This window comes from Asparagus officinalis, chromosome 4 (assembly GCF_001876935.1).
Source record: "Asparagus officinalis chromosome 4, Aspof.V1, whole genome shotgun sequence".
Classification (NCBI taxonomy): domain Eukaryota; kingdom Viridiplantae; phylum Streptophyta; class Magnoliopsida; order Asparagales; family Asparagaceae; genus Asparagus; species Asparagus officinalis.
In genome coordinates, this window is record NC_033797.1 from 144,205,281 (window position 1) to 144,214,131 (window position 8,851).

Genomic DNA, 8,851 nt, shown 5'->3' on the forward strand with positions numbered 1-8,851 from the left:
CTTTTACAGGATTGATTCAGATAATTTTCTATTCATTAATATATAGGTTTGAGTTGAAACATAGGCTCACTTTTGATTTGCAACATGTATGTATGTATTTCTCCACACAATTATCAAATGTTGGTTACATGACATATTGTCTACACTAGACATTTCACGTATCATTGTGCACACTGTATTTCATAATTTATCGTGTTTTGTGTTATAGATTAGTGGTGGAGTGTTATATTTTATTCTTGGATTTTTTAGGTTATATCATATGATTTTTGAGCATTTTTGACTTGGCTAATGCACAAGCTCATATTTATATGTACAAAACAACATCTATGTCAAATATTATAAACAAACAATGAGAATGTATTTGATAAAAGTTGATCAAAGATTCACATTCTTATGAAATTCACATAAAATTGAGTGTATTCGTTAAAAAAAATAGTCAAAGACCCACAATCATGAATTTGTATTTGTGTGTATCTCAATGGGTAGCCATTTAGTACTGAATATGATTTATATTAAGAGATGGGTTGCAGCACTCTCCAAACTATATAGTTCTTCCTCCTAAGTTCTATATGGCTGAGGTGACAGAGCAACACTTTTGTGTTTAGATTATAATGTTGAGATAGCTTGAATGTTATTTTTGCTCTTTTATCATTTTGATATACCTGTATTTGCCTTATGATCTAGTATAAGTTTCTTCAACAATCAATTTCTTGCACTTTATTCTAATATTTAATCATTTCATATGTACATTTTGACATGTTTTCTTTTGTGTTAATGTAATTTGTGATTAAATTTTGATCTCTTATTCTATTTTTCTATAAATTTTTGTGTGAACCAATATGCTTTTCTCTCCCGTACACCTTTTAGATTATTCTATTTGAATTTCTTGTGTATATAGTATATCCATTATTATGTTTTTCACATTTGCTAATAACAAAAAGGGGAGAATTTGGTGAAATTTGATGATGTTTTTTATGAGTGGAGTTTTCACTAAGTGGTATCAAGTTTTAATTTTTGTTAAAATTTTAAACACTTAATGCGTTATTTTAGGGGGAGTTTTTACGATGCATGTACTTGACTACACTTTTCATGAACCTGTGAATATAGGGCGAGCATTGCATATCATTTTATTTTATATGAAAGTATATTTATGGTTACTGTTGTTGTCTATATATCTCAAATATGTGTGTATTTTAGTATTTCAAATTTCAAATTTGTTAATTAAAAAGGAGATATTGTCAGGATGTAGTCCGTATAATATTTCTTATTTGAGTAATAACAAATTCTCATTTGGTACTAATATTTGTTTGAGATGTTATAGTACATGTAAATACAGATAGAGAAGTGTATGAGGCGAAATGATGTGAAATCCAGCTCAAAGCTGATTTCATCACTTTGACCATCGATGGTAGGTCTTGACCATCGATGACGAGAAGTGATCATAGATGGTCAACATATATCATCAAATATTTTTACTTCAGATACATTCATATCATTGATAGACTTCTCAACCATCGATGCTCTCTCGACACTATCGATGGTAGAGAGGCGCCCTCGATGGTGAAGTCAGTTGATTATAGATTTTTAAATTTAATCACTGTCATTCATCGTTTATAATATCTCCAATCTCTATCACATTTAGGATATCTATTTTCTAACCTATTGGGGAGTTTATATCATTGTAAGAGAGAGAAGATAGAGAGAGTTCTAGAATTTGATTTGTGAGAGGGCAAGTTGAAGATTTTAACCCCGAAGTGTTGGAAGCTTTGTTCATGAAAAGGTAATTTTGCCTTTGTGAATAGTCCTACATTGAAAAATAAGATGAATAGTAAAGGGTATATAATGGTTCTCTCCTTATTGGGCTTTGAATAGTGTTTTGAGTTTTGTGGGCTTTGCATTTCTACCACACACGCGCACGCACGCCACGCCTCGCCCGCACCCGCACGCCACGCCGCACCGCACACGCACACCTTTTTGCCTCTCAAGCTTTTATTTTGCACGTTTTACACGTTCTGTAACGGCTGCATGCGGGTAACGGAAGCAAAACTTGTGCGTAACGGTCCCTTGGATTCAGCGGGGGTTACACTTCTCCTCACCTATATAAACAGGCTTGATGCTCATTCAGAAGCACACCAACGAAGAGGAAAACTTCTAAGCTCTCTTCTCTTCTCTACTCTCATACCTCCAAGAAATTTCGGCTACATATTTATATTTCTATTTGTTGGGCAACCATTTTTCGTCTGAGCATAAGCTCTGTGACTCACGTCCGAGTGCAGATGCCGGCCGATTTCAGGGGTTTTTACCGCTAGGGGAGAGAGGACAAATTGCGCCAGGGCGATAGGCGGGTCTTTAATCTTCTAGGGCAGTGATATCACGACTGCTCCCAATCAGGCCTGAATTTTCCAACTCTTTAATTTGTTTTTATATTATCATATTCCTGTTTTGACAGCAATCTAGAAGATTAACTAAAAATTCTTGCTGTTAAGTTAATTAGTTAAAAAAAATTAAAAAAAAAGTTTACTGTTCATCGGGATTACTGTTCACCCGAATCTTCATTGTAATTACTTGTTGTATTAGTTAATTGTTTTAATTTGTTGCATCTAAATTAGTTAAAAAAAATTATTTCTTTGCTGCTTCTGTACTCAATTTCTGCATATGTCATATATATAATAAAAAAAAACAAAAACAAAAAATCTTTAAGTGAACCGGTTCAAGTTTTCTTGGATTAGTTGGTGTCTAAGGAAAGGTTTAAGGGTTGCGTAAAGCGCTCTGCAAGAAACGAGGTACTTAATAGATCTTTGATCAACCTCTAGTACTATCCTTACCTGGCCAAACTAACCGAGTAAAACTTTTATCTTTTCACTTTCAGAGTTTTGATTTAAAGCAGGTTTAATTAAGTTTCTGGTCTAGTAATATTGACAAAATCCTTTTTTATATCAGATTACATCTACCTAGACTAGTAAACTTGAATTGGACTTATGGCAATTCCTGATCATTCAAAAAGTGTCAAACCTGAGAAGTTCACCGGTGTTAACTATAAACGGTGGGCTAATCAGATGAAATACTGGCTTACTACCTTAGGTCTTTTATCTGCTATTGACACTTCTGAGTCATCTACTAGTGGTTCTCAACCTTTGACTCCTGATCCTGCTCAACCTGCTCCTTCCACTTCTGGTTCTGGTGCTAGCTCCTTTTCTAGCTCTATGAAACCAGAAGAAATCAACTATCATTGTTGTCATAGGATTCTTAGTGCACTTGCGGACAACCTTTATGACATATATTATGAGTTCAAAAGTGCAAAAGACCTATGGAATGCTCTTGAAGCAGAATATGGCTATGATGATGCCGGAATTCTGTGTTTCACCTCCTCCTCATTCAATAAGTTCATGATGGTTGATGACAAGCCCATTAATGAACAAATTCATAAATTCCTAGATTTCCTCCGTCATCTCCAATCAAAAGGAAACACTTTTACTGATGATTATAAAGTTTCATGTTTGATTGATAAACTTCCTCCCTCCCGGTCTAGATTTGGTGGAGATCTCCGACACAAGCAAGGAGATCTAACCTTAACTGAAGCCCTCAAGGCTATTCGTATTAAAGACCAGCATAGGCAAAATTCCAATACCAAGAATGAAACAAAAGCTAAAGTAAACTTGGTAGAGGATAAGCCTAAATCTAAGAATTTCAAACCCAAAGGGAAGAAATTCAAGAAAAATCAACAATCTTTCAACAAATCCTCCTTCAAATCAAATCCCAATTCAAATCCCAATTCTTCCAGCCATAAGTCTGATGAGAAGTTCTGCTTTGTCTGTGGTAGAACCAACCACATGGCTCACAACTGTTTCTTTCGGAAGAAGGAACCGGCCAAACCTGCCCCTAAAGGAAATGGATCCAACAAAGTTAATATGATTGAAATGAATCCAACCTCCTTCAGGTTAGCCTCTTCATCTCATCTTGTAAATTCTCTAACTTCTTCCACTGATTGGTATTTGGATTCCGGAGCAAATATCCACGTCTGTAATGACCGCTCTTGGTTTTCAAATTATCAGGAATCACGTGGAGGAAGCATAAGCTTAGCAGATGACTCCACTAAATCAATAATAGGAAGTGGACGTATAGAGCTCACCATGACTTCTGGGAAAGTTCTTCATCTGCAAGGCGTTTATCATGTTCCTTCTCTCCGTCGCAATCTGATTAGTGAATCTCTTCTTCTTAGAGCTGGTTATAGGATTGTAAAAGAATCCAATAAATTTGTGATTACAAAGAGTAATGTTTTCATAGGAAAAGGTTTTATCTGTAATGGCCTTTTCAAACTCAATGTAATCAATTCCAGTTCTAATGAAATTTCTGAGTCTTCTGTTATTCAAATTGTTGAGTCTTGTGATGTTTGGCATGGACGACTTGGACATGTTAATTTCCAAACCTTGCAGAGAATGAGTAAATTAAACCTCATTCCTAAATCTTCTCATGATCCCTCATCTAAATGTGAAATCTGTGTTCAAGGGAAACACACTAAAAAACCCTTCAAGTCTATAACTAGAAACTCTGAACCCCTCGAATTAATTCATAGTGATGTGTGTGACTCTAACCGAGTTCTCACCCGAGGGGGTAGGAGATATTTTGTGACTTTTATAGACGATCACTCCAGATATTGTTACACCTATCTTCTCAAAACTAAAGATGAAGTCTTAGATAGGTTTAAGGTGTTCAAAGCTGAATCTGAGAACCAACTTGACAGGAAGATCAAGATTCTAAGATCTGATCGTGGGGGGGAGTATACCTCAAATCATATGACTGAATATTGCCAAGAACACGGTATTATTCATGAGGTTACTGCTCCCTATACACCACAGTCTAACGGGGTAGCTGAACGAAAGAATAGAACCCTAATGGACATGGTGAACTGTATGTTACTCAGTTCAGGAGCACCTGAAAATCTCTGGGGTGAAGCTCTTCTTTCTGCTTGCTTCATTCTCAATAGGATTCCCCAGAAAAATTCCGATACAACTCCTTATGAATATTAAAAGGGGAGATCTCCTAATCTGAATTTCTTCTGGGATTGGGGTTGCTTGGCTAAAGTAGCTATTCCCGAACCTAAGAAGAGGAAAATTGGTTCTAAGACTGTAGATGCTGCTTTTATTGGATATGCACTAGATAGCAATGTTAACATATTTTTAGTCATCAAATCTGAAATCAGTGACATATCCAACAATACCATTATTAGAGCAAGAGATGCAGTCTACTTTGAAAACATCTTTCCTTTCAAATCTAAAATCTCAGAAAATCCCAGATCATCTATTCCTTCTGATCTTCCATCTTCCAGTTCTTTTCAACCTCTTGATATTGAACCTCGAAGAAGCAAAAGAGGTAGAATCGAAAAGGATTTTGGAGAATACTTCCTTACCTTTCTTGTTGAGGTGATCCAAGCTCATTCCAAGAAGCAATGGATTCACCTGAATCTCCTTGCTGGAAAGAAGCCATTGATAATGAAATTAAATCTATCATGGAAAACCATACTTGGATACTCATCGACTTACCTCCAGGTTGTAAACCTATTGGTTGTAAGTGGATATTCAAGAAGAAACTCAGAGCTGATGGTTCCATAGATAAATTTAAAGCTAGATTAGTAGCTAAAGGCTTTACTCAACAAAAGGGCATTGATTATTTTGATACATATTCTCCTGTAGCCCGAATATCAACTATCCGAGTATTACTAGCCTTTGCTGCTATCCATAAGCTTATCATACATCAGATGGATGTCAAGACTGCTTTCCTGAATGGTGATTTAGATGAAGAAATCTATATGCACCAACCTGAAGGCCTCATTGCCAAGGGTCAGGAAAACAAAGTCTGTAAGCTTGTTAAATCTTTGTATGGTCTTAAACAAGCTCCTAAACAATGACACCAGAAATTTGACAACGTCATTGCACAATATGGCTTCACTGTGAATGAATACGATAAATGTGTCTATTCTAAAGTGATAAACAATGACTATGTCATTCTCTGTCTCTATGTTGATGATATCCTTATCTTTGGAACAACACTTGAATTAATTTCAAAGGTTAAGGATTATCTTTCCAAAAATTTTGATATGAAAGACTTAGGTCTTGCAGACATGATACTTGGAATGAAAATCTCTAGAGACACTAGAGGAATATCTTTGAGTCTTTCCCATAGCATTGATAAAATGCTAATCAAATTCAACTTTCATAACTCTAAACCTGTTTCCACACCTTATGATTCTTCTATACCTTTGAAGAAGAATGAAGGTGAACCTGTCTCCCAACTAAAATGCTATAGAAGGGTATAGTGACGCCAACTGGGTCACGGATTCCAACAGTGTAAAGTCTACATCTGGATATGTATTTCTTTTTGGTGGTGCTGCTGTATCCTGAAAATCATGTAAGCAAACAATAATTGCCAGGAGCACCATGGAATCTGAGCTGATTGCTCTTGATACTACTTTCACAGAAGCCGAATGGTTAAAAGATCTTCTTTCTGAACTTCCTTTAGTCCCTAAACCCTCTCCTCCTATTTCCATTCACTCTGATTCTAGATCTACCATAGATCTTCTAAAGCAAGTACATGTAAATAAAAAACATAACAGACATATTCAAATAAGATATAAGTCTGTACGACGCCTATTAGGCAAAGTTGTGATCTTGGACTTTGTAAAGTCTGAGAAAAATCTTGCTGACCCTTTGACTAAGGGATTATCCAGGAGTGTGGTTCTGGATTCATCGAGGGAGATGGGGTTAAGCCCATAAATGAGGTCACTGACAGCGGCAACCCAACCCTTATTTGGAGACGTAGTCCCAATGTCGGTTCAATGTGGTAGAAACAAGCTGGACAAGTGACTCTCGTGTGGAGCATCGACCTAGATATATTTATATATCATTATGTAGCATTTGCTACTACCCCTTCTCTATGATGACGATGCTCTTATGATACAGCTGGCTAGGCTGAGTTTTACTCTTAATAAGTCCAACGCGTGTATTGTGGGGGGTATTAAATAAACAGCTGTAGTACCCTTTGAGGACTTACCTACGTGAGAGGAACCGTGATGGCCGCGGTTAGGGGGGGCTGGGCTAACCTGAGTCGGTTTTTTGTGAGCATGGCCTTTAACGCTCAACCCGCTTAGCTCAATAGATGAAACATATTGTGTGTGTTTTTATCAATACCTGATCCAAGGGGCCTAATTCAAGGCCTAGTCCATTATGTCCCTCAGGTGGCGATAAACTCACTAAGGAAAGGTTCAAAGCCGAAAGCTACCTCTCCCGAATTCACGATACGAAAGGTTGCCCAACCTATATTTATTTTGAGATTTATTTATTGATTTATTATTTTGAATTATCAGTCAATATTGCCTTTTGGGGGGGACTGTTGGAAGCTTTGTTCATGAAAAGGCAATTTTGCCTTTGTGAATAGTCCCACATTGAAAAATGAGATGAGTAGTAAAGGGTATATAATGGTTCTCTCCTTATTGGGCTTTGAATAATGTTTTGGGTTTTGTGGGCTTTGCATTTCTACCACACACGCGCGCGCACGTACGCCAAGCCTCGCCACGCCCGCACGCGCGCGCCACGCCGCACTGCACACGCACACCTTTTTGCCTCTCAAGCTTTTATTTTGCACGTTTTACACATTCTGTAACGGCTGCATGCGGGTAACGGAAGCAAAACTTGTGCGTAACGGTCTCTTGGATTCAGCGGGGGTTACACTTCTCCTCACCTATATAAACAGGCTTGGAGCTCATTCAGAAGCACACTAACGAAGAGGAAAACTTCTAAGCTCTCTTCTCTTCTCTACTCTCATACCTCTAAGAAATTTCGGCTACATATTTATATTTCTATTTGTTGGGCAACCATTTTTCGTCTGAGCATAAGCTATGTGACTCACGCCCGAGTGCAGAGGCCGGCCGATTCCGGGGGGTTTTACCGCTAGGGGAGAGAGGACAAATTGCGCCAGGGCGATAGGCGGGTCCTTAATCTTCTAGGGCAGTGATATCACGACTGCTCCCAATCAGGCCTGAATTTTCCAACTCTTTAATTTGTTTTTATATTATTATATTCCTGTTTTGACAGCAATGCCTCGTAAAGCTCTTAGTCATCACACATAACATATCCGGATCGTTTTAGCCAGGAGAGTTGTGTTTAGATTGATCTTCTTCACTGTTCAGTCTGTTCCTTAATGAGCTACACTATATTCTTTGATGAATGATATGTTTTAACAAGAGGGGTGTGTGATTTGTCTTTTATTCTGAGCTTAATTATTTGTGTTGAGTTTTAATTTGAACTTTTTTGATGGAATAACTCAAACCGGTTGAATTAAGGGTTGGGACTAGTTAGCGCTAAGTGTTACTTTTTATGGGAGTTATGTTAGACGACTGGGTCCGGGTAGATTTCAGGATGCGGTATTGTAAGTCTACTAAATCGAGTTTGTGATTCAAGAGATTTTTTTGCATTGTGAGTAAGCCCGTTCACAAGAATGAAGAGTGGACGTAGGATTATTATTCGAACTACTATAAAATCTCGTGTGTTCTTCGTTGGTTACTTGGTGATTATTATATTACTCTATGCAGTTTATCGCTTTTATTTTATATATTCGACTGTATATTCTATATGTTTGGCGAAAACAGTAGCAATCCTATTCACACCCCCTCTAGGCTTGCGTCTCAAATCGAACAAGTTCACCTTTAACATGCACCAGGTTAAGTTTTAATCTATATTAAAACTATGACATAGATCAGGATAATTCCCTTATTTAGAAGTAAAAGCTATTGTATACTCTGATGGCTACACACAAAGCAAGTCTCTTCCAAAATTAGGCATAAATGCCAAGGGAGATT